The 13,567-nt window shown below is 48.5% G+C and overlaps 1 long non-coding RNA gene across 1 annotated transcript in view; it reads right to left on the bottom strand.

The window, feature by feature from the left end:
• Positions 1-13,567, bottom strand: part of LOC139636746 (uncharacterized) — a 36,401-nt gene that overhangs the window by 9,669 nt on the left and 13,165 nt on the right. Inside the window, exon 3 of the long non-coding RNA XR_011694454.1 lies at positions 102-170. This is a non-coding gene — a long non-coding RNA (uncharacterized lncRNA). The remainder of the gene's footprint in view (positions 1-101; positions 171-13,567) is intronic.

Here is a 13,567-nt window from a genome sequence, read left to right as displayed (position 1 = left end):
TAAGCAATTTGGCAGCTTATAATACCGCGATAGTAGTATGGTGGTGATGGTTTAATACAATAACTTTACATGACAGTCAAACTGGCAGGTATGTTCCTCACCCGTGCAGAAGTCCGCTGCTGCTGCTGCCCATCTGCTCCTGAATTACTGCTGTTGGTGCAGTGCTGAATCTAAAATAAAAAACAGCGGAGTGCAATGTTTAGACACTGCAGGCTGGCCACAGCATTGTCTTGTTATTAAATAACATTATACAGCATTTGTCAAACAAAATATCCCTGCACATAAACCATGGACCAATAAATATGCCAGCAGAATTATTATATCCTGTTACATTAATTTATTATATTAATAATTAATTTATATATATATATATATATATATATATATATTTAAAATAAGTAAATGTTAATTTAATTATTAATAGATTTGTTTTAAAAAACAAATGAAATGTAATAATAATAATAATAATAATAAATAATAATAATAATAAAATGGATGAATAATTACCAATTGACTGGTCTGATCTTCTGAAAGTATAAGTATAAATGGGCCACCTGTATTACTGAAACTGTATGGTTACTAGATAATGGTAGCCCATGCTCACTTTGTCTTTTATGGGGCCCATAGAGTCAGTCCACATGGGTTCATGTTACTTAAACCCCACTGGGCCCACAGAGTATTACCCATTTACAGCCAATGCCCACTTAGCCCACATACATCCCTCATGTATGTCCAGTCAGCAAAAAGACTTCAGCTCTTCCAATGACATCACTGTTAAGAACAAGTACCCCCTCCCTTTGTCAAGTCTGAGAAATGTGAATTTCACGTCACCTCTGTCTCCTTCCTGGGCTTCATCATAGCTTAGGACAGGGTCAGTGCTGTGACCGATTGGCTGATTCCTGTCACAACTTCAGCCAGGCTTTAGTTTTTCATTTGTCTGTTTCCTGTTTTGCCACACTAACTCTCTTATTATTTCAGACTCTGCCACTCCCTCCTGCTCTGCATTACCTGCTGATTTCATTCACCTGGCCTGGCCTGCCCCGCCCCCTCACTCACCTGCTCCTCATCAGCTAATCAGCCCTTAGTATATATACCGGTCCATTTCCCTCAGTTCCTTGCCAGATTGTCTAGTGTGTTTACCTAGCTCTCCAGCATCCCGTTATCCTGATCCTGTTCCTGTCTGTTCGTGTTTTGACCTACCTTTTGGACTTTGGACCTTCCCTTTTGCCTGCTCCTACTGGATTTGTTTGCTACGTGGATTGACTACCTGGTTTGACTTTGGCTTGTTATTAAACACCGTTCCTTCACCTGAACTGTTTCTGTGTTGTGCTATTGGGTTCTTGCCTGCCACTTTGTGGGACCTGACAGTACAATCTGGCCAAGAATGGACCCAGCACACAATCCTTCTCCGCTGAGCCGCCTCGAGAACATTGAGGGCGTCCTCCAGCAGCACGAGGCCATGATGTCCGCTGCCGCAATGGAAGCCAGGCAGGCGGCGGAGGCTAATACACGGGCGCTAACGGCATTAGCTGAACAGATGCAGCAGCTAACTGCGCGACTCATGAGTCCTGCGGCTCACACACCGGCAGCAGCTCCACCACTCCCCGATGTTTCTCCTGAGCCCCGGGTGGGGACCCCTGAGCGCTATGATGGCGACCCAGAAACCTGCAGCCCCTTCCTTGTGAACTGTTCCTTGCTGTTCTCCCTCCAGCCTCGCACTTTCGCCTCTGAACAAGCTAAAGTAGCGTTCACCATCAACCACCTCACAGGTAGAGCTCGTCTGTGGGGAACCGCTGAGTGGGAGAGTCAGTCTCCAGCCTGCTCCTCTTTCCAGTTGTTTGCTGAGGAGCTGCGCAAGGTTTTTGGCTTGGGGGCCGCCAGATCAGAGACTGCACGGGGACTCATGGGCATGCAGCAGGGAGACCGCACGGTGGCGGATTATTCTATTGATTTCCGCACCAAGGCCCGCCAAAGCAGGTGGAACTCCGAGGCTCTGGTAGACGCTTTTCTCCACGGACTGGCGGACTACGTTAAAGATGGACTGGTCTCCCACACAGTTCCGCTGACGTTGGATGGGGTCATCGAGTTGGCCATCCAGATTGACCTGCGCTTCCAGGCACGTCGTCGGGAGAGACGCCAGTCGATTTTCCAGACCACAGGGGGGGTCAGTCACTCCACTGAGGGGCCAACGGTGGAGTCTGAGCCAATGCAGCTGGGCCGTGCTTCCCTCACGCCAGAGGAACGCAAACGACGCAGGCAGGGAAACCTCTGTATGTACTGTGGCAAGGGTGGACATTACAAATTGACCTGCCCAGTAAAAGACCAGGCTCGCCCGTAATCGAGGAGGTACTGGTGAGCCCTACGACGACGCAGTCTCCTCCACGGCCACGACTTTCAGCCCGCCTGCTCTTTTCCAATGGTCCTCGCACCCTGGCCGTGTTAATAGACTCTGGGGCAGACGCCTGCATCATCGATGAGGGACTGGTACAGCAGTTGGGGCTTGAGTGGGTTCCATTGTCTGGCCCGGTTTCTGCGCGAGCTCTTGATGGCCACGTCCTGGGGACGGTCACGCACCAGACCGCCCAGATACCATGCTGCTGTCAGGGAACCATTATGAGTTGGCCCAGTTTCACATCCTGAACTCCCCCAGTCAGCCTCTCATTCTGGGATATCCATGGCTTCGTCAACACAACCCCAACATTGACTGGGAACGGGGGGTCATCCGTGAGTGGGGAACCACTTGTCATCGCACCTGCCTGAAACAAGCCTCGTCTCCACCCCAGTCGTCCCCTTCCAGTCCACCACCTGACATCTCCGGGGTGCCACCAGAGTACCACAGCCTCCGCCTGGTGTTCAGTAAATCTAAAGCGTTGTCTTTACCTCCTCATCGGCCATATGACTGCTCTATCGACCTCCAGCCTGGCACATCTCCACCCAAAGGCCGCCTGTACTCGCTGTCGGCTCCCGAGAGAAAGGCGATGGAGGTCTACATCAACGACTCCCTGGCAGCAGGCATCATCCGCCCATCTTCCTCTCCTGCAGGAGCCGGTTTCTTCTTTGTGGAGAAGAAGGACAAGACTTTAAGGCCCTGCATTGATTACCGAGGACTTAATGATATCTCCATCAAGAACCGCTACCCGCTGCCACTCATCTCGTCTGCCTTTGAGTTGCTCCAGGGGGCCACCATCTTCACCAAACTCGACCTTCGCAACGCCTATCACCTGGTCCGCATCAGGGAGGGGGACGAGTGGAAGACAGCATTCAACACCCCTTCGGGGCATTATGAATACCTTGTAATGCCCTTCGGCCTCACCAACGCCCCTGCCATCTTCCAAGCTCTGGTCAATGATGTCCTTCGGGACATGCTCAACCGGTTTGTGTTCGTCTACCTAGATGACATCTTGATTTTTTTCCAAGTCTCGAGAAGAGCACATCATCCATGTTCAGTCTGTGCTCCAACGTCTCCTCGAGAACTCCCTGTTTGTCAAGGCGGAGAAGTGCGAGTTCCACGCATCTACAGTCTCATTCCTGGGGTACGTCGTGGCCAAGGGCAGTCTCCAGATGGACCCGGCGAAGGTCTCAGCAGTCACCTCCTGGCCTGTTCCTGACTCCCGTAAACTGCTCCAACGCTTCCTGCGTTTTGCCAACTTCTACCGCCGCTTCATCCGAAACTACAGCTCCGTGGCCGCTCCCCTCACTGCTCTCACCAGCTCCAAGGTGCCGTTCCGCTGGAACCCAGCAGCCGAGGCCGCCTTCAGGACCCTCAAACTCAGGTTCACCACAGCGCCCATTCTCCAGCTGCCGGATCCCGACCGCCAGTTCATGGTGGAGGTGGACGCTTCTGACGTGGGGGTGGGGGCGGTGCTCTCACAACGGTCTGCCTCCGACCAGAAGGTACATCCCTGTGCCTTCTTTTCTCGGCGCCTGTCCACAGCTGAGAGGAACTACGACATCGGCAACAGAGAATTGCTGGCGGTGAAGTTGGCCTTGGAGGAATGGAGACATTGGTTGGAGGGCGCGAAGGTACCATTTATAGTCTGGACTGATCACAAAAATTTAGAATACATACGCACAGCCAAAAGACTGAACTCTCACCAAGCCTGCTGGTCCCTGTTTTTCACCCGGTTCTGCTTCACTCTCTCCTATCGGCCGGGGTCCCGCAACACCAAGCCGGACGCCCTGTCTCGCCAGTTCCAGAAGGGAGGAGATTCAGGGGGGGAGCCAGCCAACATTCTTCCACCTCCTTGTGTGGTGGCCACTCTTACCTGGGACATGGAAGAAAGGGTAAGAGCGGCTACAGGGGGTCAGGCTGGTCCTAGTGCCTGCCCCCCCAACCGCCTCTACGTTCCAGAGGCCTTGAGGTCGGAAGTCCTGCAGTGGGCCCACTCCAGCAAGCTCACCTGCCATCCCGGATCCCAGCGCACACGAGACTTCCTCTCCCAGCGGTTCTGGTGGCCCACATTGGCTAAGGATGCAAGTGACTTTGTTAAGGCCTGTCTCATCTGCAATCAGCACAAGGCCTCACATCAGGCGCCTGCAGGGCTCCTTCGGCCCCTCCCGGTTCCACATCGTCCCTGGTCCCACATCTCGCTGGATTTTGTCACTGGTCTTCCTCCTTCCCAGGGCCACACGGTCATCCTTATGGTAGTGGACCGGTTCAGCAAGATGGCACATTTTGTGCCCCTGCCTAAGTTGCCGTCAGCCAAAGAGACTGCCCAGTTGGTGCTGCTACAGGTGTTCCGCCTGCATGGCCTCCCAGTCGACGTAGTGTCCGACCGGGGTCCCCAGTTTACCTCGGTCTTCTGGAAGGAGTTCTGCAGCTTGGTGGGGGCCACAGCTAGTCTCTCCTCTGGATTCCATCCACAGACCAATGGACAGAGTGAAAGGATGAACCAAGAGATGGAAACGGCTCTGCGCTGCCTGGTTTCACGGAATCCATCGTCCTGGTCCCAGCAACTCCTGTGGGTGGAGTACGCCCACAATTCGCTAACCAGCTCTGCTACCGGCCTTTCCCCATTCCAGTGTGCATATGGGTACCAGCCCCCTCTCTTTCCAGCCCTGGAAAGGGAAGTCTCCTGCCCCTCGGTTCAAGCCTTCATCCGTCGCTGTCGCAGGACCTGGGTCCAGGCACGGTCCTCTCTTCAGGGAGGCGTCACTCTGCGGCAGCTAATAGACGGCGGTCCACAGCCCCTGACTACAAGGTCGGTCAGAGGGTTTGGCTCTCCACCCGGGACCTGCCTCTGCGGGTGGAGTCAAAGAAGCTGGCTCCCCGATTTGTTGGACCGTTCCCGATCCAGCGGATAATTAATCCTGCTGCAGTAAGACTCCAACTCCCACGCTCCATGCGGATCCACCCGACCTTCCACGTCTCTAGGATCAAGCCAGTCCATGAGAGTCTGTTGGCTCCGACAGTCCCTCCCCCTCCCCCTCCCCGTCTCATCGATGGAGATCCAGCATTTTCTGTCCGACGCCTGGTTCGGTCCCGCCGCCGTGGGAGAGGTCTCCAGTACCTGGTGGACTGGGAGGGCTATGGTCCAGAGGAGAGGTCGTGGGTTCCGGCGCGGCACATTCTTGACCCGGACCTCATCGCTGATTTCCACCAACAACATCCCGATCAACCGTCCAGGACCACACCACCTCCTGGAAACACCTGTCAGGGACTCGCTACTTCACCTCGGCACAACATCTCGGATGAAGTGGAGTCTTAGTGGGACTATGAGGAGTTTTAGCCCTCCTCCAGACCCCCTCCACCCACCTACTCTGTTTGGATTTTTTTTTTTTTTTTTTTTTTTTTGTGTTTGTTTTCTTTTTCTGGGACGTCAGGAGCCGTCCCTTGAGGGGGGGGTTCTGTCACAACTTCAGCCAGGCTTTAGTTTTTCATTTGTCTGTTTCCTGTTTTGCCACACTAACTCTCTTATTATTTCAGACTCTGCCACTCCCTCCTGCTCTGCATTACCTGCTGATTTCATTCACCTGGCCTGGCCTGCCCCGCCCCCTCACTCACCTGCTCCTCATCAGCTAATCAGCCCTTAGTATATATACCGGTCCATTTCCCTCAGTTCCTTGCCAGATTGTCTAGTGTGTTTACCTAGCTCTCCAGCATCCCGTTATCCTGATCCTGTTCCTGTCTGTTCGTGTTTTGACCTACCTTTTGGACTTTGGACCTTCCCTTTTGCCTGCTCCTACTGGATTTGTTTGCTACGTGGATTGACTACCTGGTTTGACTTTGGCTTGTTATTAAACGCCGTTCCTTCACCTGAACTGTTTCTGTGTTGTGCTATTGGGTTCTTGCCTGCCACTTTGTGGGACCTGACAGATTCCTACCAATGACAGAAAGTTGTAACATTTTTTGGGGTTTTCCAGTTTTTACCACAAGTTCATTAGAAACTACTTTGGCAGCTCAATTACATGCTCTAGCCTCCACCATTGTTAAGTTGCAGTAGTCCCCTCAAGCTGATCAACACTATGTGAAGCTCAAGCACAGCTTCCTTATGGCTCCCTCCCTCACCTTGCTGGATCCTCACCTTCAGTTTTTCATGGAGGAGGATGCTTTGGATGTGGGGGTGTGGGCAGTTCTGTTGTAACGGTCCACCAAAGACAATAAACTCCACTCCTGCACTTTCTGTCCCACAAACTATCTGTGGCTGAGAGGAACAGTGATGTGGGGAGCCATGAGTTAGTGGCAGTCAAGGTGGCACTGGAAGAGTGGAGGCACTGGTTGGAGGGGGCTGAGCAACTGTTCTTGGTATGGACATACTACAAGAACCTGGAATACATTCACACAGACAAGGAACTGAACTCACGTCAAGCCAGGTGGGCTCTGTTCTTAATTCCATTTAACTTTTCTATTGCCCTGGCTCTAGAAATGTTAAGCCTGATGCCATGTCCTGTCATTTTTTCCTGTGACTCTTACAATGACAGTCCATCCCACATTCACACATTGTGCCAGAATCCCTTCGTTTGTCAGGTTATCCACTGGGCGCACATATCCCACATCTCCTGTTATTCTGGGATTGAAAGGATCCTCTTTGTGATAAAGCCGGATTTCTGGTGGCCAACCATGGAAAAGGAGGTGGGTGAATATGTGGCTGCTTGTCCTGTGCATTCCCGGAACAAGAGTTCCCATTGTGCGCCAAATGTTTTCCAGCCATTGCCTGTTCCTCATCGGCCCTGGTCTGACATCTCCCTAGACTTTGTGACTGGACTTCCGCCCTCTGAAGGTAACACCACCATTGTCACAGTGGTAGATAGATTCTCCAAGATGGTGCATTTCATTCCCCTGCCCAAATTACCCTCTGCCAAGGAAATGGCAGAGGTGATGATTTGACATGTTTTCTCAGTTCATCTCACAATTCTGGAAGGCCTTCTTTTCCAACCTGGGCGCCTCTGTCAGCCTCTCGTCTGGTTACCATCCTCAGTCCAATGGGCAAATGCAGAGGTTGAATCAGGAGTTGGACCTGGAGGTGGAGGTGGGGGAGCCCTCAGCATTGGCATTCATTCGTCATTGCCGAGGCACCTGGAGGCCATGAGGTCCATGCTCATCTATTGAGGAAGGCCGAGCACAACAAGAAGCAGGTTGACCATCATCGTACTTATGTGCCTGTCTACCGCCTGGGTAAGAGAGTCTGGTTATTGGCCCAGGACCTTCCTCTGTGGGTGGAGTCTTGAAAGTGTGCACCCCAGTTTGTGAGAATGCTCCCTATCTCCAAGGTGATTAACCCTTTGGCAGTTCGCCCCAAACTGCCCAGGCCCTAGAGGGTTCATCCCATGGTTCAGGTGTCCCATGTCAAGCCCATGAAGGAAAGCACATTGGTTCCCTTCTCCAGATCTCCCTCATCCCCTGGGTTATAGATGGGGCCCCCTACCTTTACTGTGAAGCATCTTCTGGCAGTGTGTCGGCAGGGTCGTAGATGTAAGTACCTAGTTGACTGGGAGGGTTATGGACCAGAGGAGAGGTCTTGGGCCCCTTGTCCCATGCACCATCATCCCAGTCCCCAAAAAACCAAGGCTCACAGGACTTAATGACAACAGACCTATCGCCCTGACCTCTGTGGTAATTAAGTCATTTGAGCGCCCACCTCAAACACATCACTGACCCACTCCTAGACCCCCTGCAGTTCACCTACAGAGCCAACAGGTCCATAGATGACGCTGTCAACATGGCTCCAGCACCTGGATGGCTCAGGGACCTATGCCGGGATCCTGTTTGTGGACTTAAGCTCTGCCTTCAACACCATCATTCCAGCTCTGCTGCAGGACAAGCTCTCCCAGCTGAGCGTGCCTGACCCCACCTGCAGGTGGATCAATGACTTCCTGTCTGACAGGAGGCAGCACATGAAGCTAGGAAAGCATGTGTCTGACTCTCGGACCATCAGCACTGGATCCCCCCAAGGCTGTGTTCTTTCTCCTCTGTTCTTCTCCCTGTACACAAACACCTGCACCTCCAGCCATCAGTCTGTTGAGCTGAAGTTTGCAGATGACACCACCCTCATTGGACTCATCTCAGATGGGGATGAGTCTGCCTACGGGTGGGAGATTGACCGTCTGGTGAGCTGGTGCAGGCCAAAAAACCTAGAGCTTAACGCTTTAAAGAGAGTGGAGATAACAGTGGAGTTCAGGAGGAGCCCAGCCCTAACAACCCCCATCACCCTGTGTGACTCCCCCGTGGCCACCATGTAGCATTTCCGCTTCTTGGGTACAACCATCACTCGCTGAACATCAACTCCCACATCAAGAAGGTTCAGCAGAGAATGTACTTCTTAACCCTTTAAAACCAAATGTGTCGTCGCCTTGACACATTTGCGCAGGCGCACTTTGGATTACCATAACACTGTAACGGTTTGAGCGATCGGAAAAATTCCAACGGTTTCTGAAAGCTAAGACCTTGCGCTTTATAGGCATATAGATGTCATTATGGTAATTTCACTCCTGCTCCTGCCATGAAACCGGGAAAGTGCCCCGAATACAGAGACAGCAGAGTGGAGAAATACAGCACATTACTGATGGAAAATGTCAGCAAAACGGCCTTCCCGTGCAACAAAACCTCCGTGGACGGTCACAGATGGGTTTAAGGACGAAGGAGCAACCGAAGGAGCAACCGAAGGCGAAGAAAGGTAACGTTAGACGAGTTGAATTTCCAAGTTGAATTTCTGAATGAATGAAGCTCTCTCTAACTTTTCTCTATCTAGTTTTTACTTTCCTTACGTTGTTGTATGTGTAAATTGACGCTTGTATTGCGTGGTGACTTTTTTAGAATTGTGCAACGTTACGTTACCGAGTCTTGTTTGTGTAACAAGTTATTCTGTGTGTGTTATTACATGCACGTGTCCACCACATTTTTATGTTTCGATAAGCTATTAGACAATTGAATCTCCCTTCGGGGATGAATAAAGTTCTATCTATCTATCTATCTATCTATCTATCTATCTATCTATCAATCAGAGGTCATATTCAGGGCCGTAGAGGGAGAAGCTGTGGGGATGCTGGAGGCTCCGGTGATGGTGTTAGGGACCGTAGCCACTCACCGCGTCATCAAAGGTGGAAGACTGAGGCAGAGCCTGATGATGGAGTCACTCAACCACCAAGGTTCAACCCCAAACGCACCCCAGGTGTCCAACCCCCTCTCAATATGGGCCACACACAGTCTGACAGAGCCAGCATGGGGCGACGGCGCTGCAAGCGAGTAAAAGGAGCACTCCCTGGAAGTGTCAGGAATGTAATGTGCGCCTGTGTCTGCAGCCAGAGAGGAACTGCTACTGGCAGCACCACCAAGGTGTTTGAGTCTGCAGCCAGAGAGGAGCAATTGCCCTGTGTGGGGAAACAACCCCTGTATATAGTTTTATTTTTTTCATGGTCTGTTATGCACTACAGGTTTATTGTAAGTTCACAAATTATATTGTAAATAGTTCTATACTTTTCAGATTTCAGAAAACCTGTTTCAGTGTTTTTTCTTTATTAAAACTCTAAAATCAAATTCCCTCTTTGTGTTGTCCCTTCATTTAAACTCTTATTGCAGTATTAGACCATGCAGTAAATTGAAAATAACTGCCAGATATTGAAAGTTCCAAGTATTCTGGAGACATGGACAAAAGCACTTACTCACAGGACATTTTCTGACCTTTTTATGGTCAAAATAAGCAAAGGACTCCGGGCGGCCATTTTGAGGCTCAGGTGTCAAAGGGTTAAGGCAGCTGAAGAAGATCAACCTGCCAAGAACAATGATTGTGAACTTCGACACCTCCATCATCAAGTCCATCTTCACCTCCTCCATCACCATCTGGTATGCTGCTGCCACTGCGAAGGATGCACAAACTGCAGCGTATCATCCACTCTGCTGAGAGGGTGACTGGCTGCAAGTTACTATCCCTAGAAGACCTGTATGCCTCCAGGACCCTGAGGCGTGCAGAAAAGATTGTAGCTGACCCCCCCCCACCCTGGACACAAACTCTTTGATCCACTCCCCTCTGGCAGAAGGCTACGGTCCTTCAGGACCAAAACCTCTCACCACAAAAACAGCTTCTTTCCTACTGCCCTCAGCCTTTTCAACAAGGTTAGAGAGCCTCACTGCCATTGACCCCCCTGATACTCCCTGCCCCCCTATAGAACTACTGCACATTCCTGTTACTTTGCACAGTGTAAATATTCATACAGTATATATTTATATATTTTTCACATTTTCTATATTTTGCACTACACTCCCCACATCTTTATTATCATTATTAATATTCCACATTTTTGTTGTAAATATGTTATTTTAATTTTTAACTATTAATTTTACCTTTAATTTCACTCTAAGATTATTCCTCTACTTATATTCAAGTGTCTTATTCTCACTCTTGTTTATACTCTTTTCCTTCTTCTTATGTTACTGTTTTGCACCAAACACCAGCACAAATTTCTTGTATGTGAAAATATACTTGGCAATAAAACTGATTCTGATTCTGAGAACATCTTGGACCACTCTCTCATCACTGACTTTCACCATCTGCATACTGACCAGCCTATTGGGAACCATTAGGAATTTCCACTACAACTGTGGCGTTGTTGGCAGGATCCCTGATAAGAGACCTAGACCTCTGAGCTGAAGGTGGAAACTGTGCGCAGCTGAGTTGGAGACTCTATCCTCAACCTACCCAACAAAAGGGGTAGAGCCGTAAGGACCTGATGCCAGAGGACCGGGGCTCACTCACCCGTGGGATCACAGAGAACCAAATGCCTTGATAACGCTGTCTTTGTGGTGAGTAGAAATTCATTAAAAAGAGAAAAAAAGGGAAAAGATTCTCATCCAGATGGTGCAACAGATGTATCAACAGGGCAGGTGGCACTGCAGTGTCGGCAGGGGAGGTGCCACTGCAATCTAGAGCTAGGTGTGGCAACTCAGCTTCAAATGCTAAGAACTAAATTAAAAGAGAAAGAACAACTAAGTAGAACAGAACTGATAAAAGAAGAATAAGATATAACTGTTTGTGGCAGACTGGGAAGCATACAGGTCGTGGTTACGAGAAGCACAGATAAGGGACAGAAAACAGAAGGTAGGGACAGAGCAATTAACCTCTCCATCTCAGTGTCTCAAACTACACTCAGATCTGGACTTGGCTCTGCCAAGAAGACAACAGAGTCCTGACACTGGTGCTGATCTTCAGACCATGGAATTACGGCAAGCTGAACGAGCCTATGTCTTCTCTCCCACAAGTCCAGGCGGGAGGTGCAGAATATGCTACATAGCTTGAGATCTCTTGCCAATAGTTCAGACCCACCACCACTGAACTGCGATGGCTACTGATGAATCAAATGGGGATGAGCTGGGCAAAAGTGGTTGAGAACTTCGTGTTAGGCCATCAAAGACTGATTGATGCAGACTGGTCACACATAGACAAAGCTGCATACAGAGCAACTATAGCAGACCTCTGCAAGAGGATAAAAGAAGCTTTCAAACGTATCACATCTAATGAGGAAGATCATGTGATACTGTTGACCCTGTGGTGAAATGGTTTTATAAAATGATGTAGATGTAATTTGGCCTAATTATTTCTACAGTTATGTAAACATGGATCTGAAAGCTTTACAAATGCAGCACGTGTACCTACCTATAAAGCTCAATCACATAGGCAGGTTACCCCCATTTTAAGTGTATGCATTGCTTTAAAGAGGATTTTGCAGGGTTAGCATTTTTTGTTTCTGCTTTTCATTTTAATTAAGAGTGGATATAAAGGCTAACAAAGCCTTGTTCTATTTGCATAGTTTAACTTATCCAGAATAATGTAATGTGCCCTATTCAGTAACATCCTAGATTACAACTGAGTCTAATTTGCCTATTGTCTTTGTTTTATTCAATTAATCTAGAAATCATTTCTTTTCAGCCAATAGCTTGCACCAACTTTACAATAAAGGAAATAACATAGAGGATCCCATGTCTTGTAGTTCAACCTGGAATTAAGATGAGCTGCAGTGATCTTTGGCAGGCTCAAATAACATACCATAACTGGAAAAATATTCATATTTGTAGAATTCTTACCTTTTATGAAGAATTTATTTTGTTTTGTGGTCACAGATGACTAAATCATAGTAAAATGAGAACAAACACACTTAAGTGCCACAAAATAGAAATTGATAATTATGGAGAAGAAAACACAATTTTAACCAACATTTAAGACACGGCTAGAGTAGTTTATTTAAGGTCAGAGGCCTCACAGACATGATCAATGATACATGAACGCAAAATGCTTTTATTCACTCATTCTGACCACTGGAAATGATTTAAACATTTCCAACTTTTGGATTGTTAGAAAATGCGTACAAAGGCAGCCTTGTAGAGTCACAAATGATCCAGTCTGAATATTGCCAATGGATGATAACACAATGTACAAAATATTTTTCCTGCTAATCAGAACCAGAACTGGAACAAAAGAGCAACAAATGGTGTAAATCAACATATGTTACATCACATATCAGTATTTTTCTGTGTGTGTTACAGATCTTCTTGATGAGGTCCCAGGCATAAATGGTCAGATATAGGGGCACATTGAGTTTACGACAATAAGCAATATTTCGTAATCCATTACTCAACATTAAATGGGTATATTTTGCTGTTGCCATATTAGGCTTTGGCAACAGCAATATACACCCATAATACATGATACTGTTGATATCAGTTAAAATACTGTTACACCACAATCAGCGGTGCTTATCACGTCGTCCCCCGGGCTGCACTGGGCAACTCTGACCATGTCATGGTCCACCCGATTCCCACATACAGGCAGAAACTAAAACTGTGTGAACCTGTTGTTTACAAAAACCTCCAAGAACCTCCAATTGCACCAATCACCAAAACAAATTCTTTGTATGTGGAAACATACTTGGCAATAAAACTGATTGTGATTCTGAATAAGATATCAAACAAGAACTAAACACTTGGTATTCGGGATCAGAGCAGCTGTCCAAGTCATCTGTCATCTATGACATTGGTTTTATATTATCTTTTTTTTTTTTGAAGCTTGTATAGATAGTCAAAGGAGCATTTACCAGCTGTGACCCTGAGATTCTGTGTTTGTGTGTCATCATGACAATA

This window comes from Trachinotus anak, unplaced genomic scaffold (genome assembly GCF_046630095.1).
Source record: "Trachinotus anak isolate AG129_WGS33_773 ecotype Australia unplaced genomic scaffold, CSIRO_AGI_Tana_v1 ptg000019l, whole genome shotgun sequence".
In the NCBI taxonomy this organism is placed as follows: Eukaryota; Metazoa; Chordata; class Actinopteri; order Carangiformes; family Carangidae; genus Trachinotus; species Trachinotus anak.
Note: the sequence above shows the minus strand (reverse complement) of the source record. Positions and strands in the feature narration are given on the sequence as shown.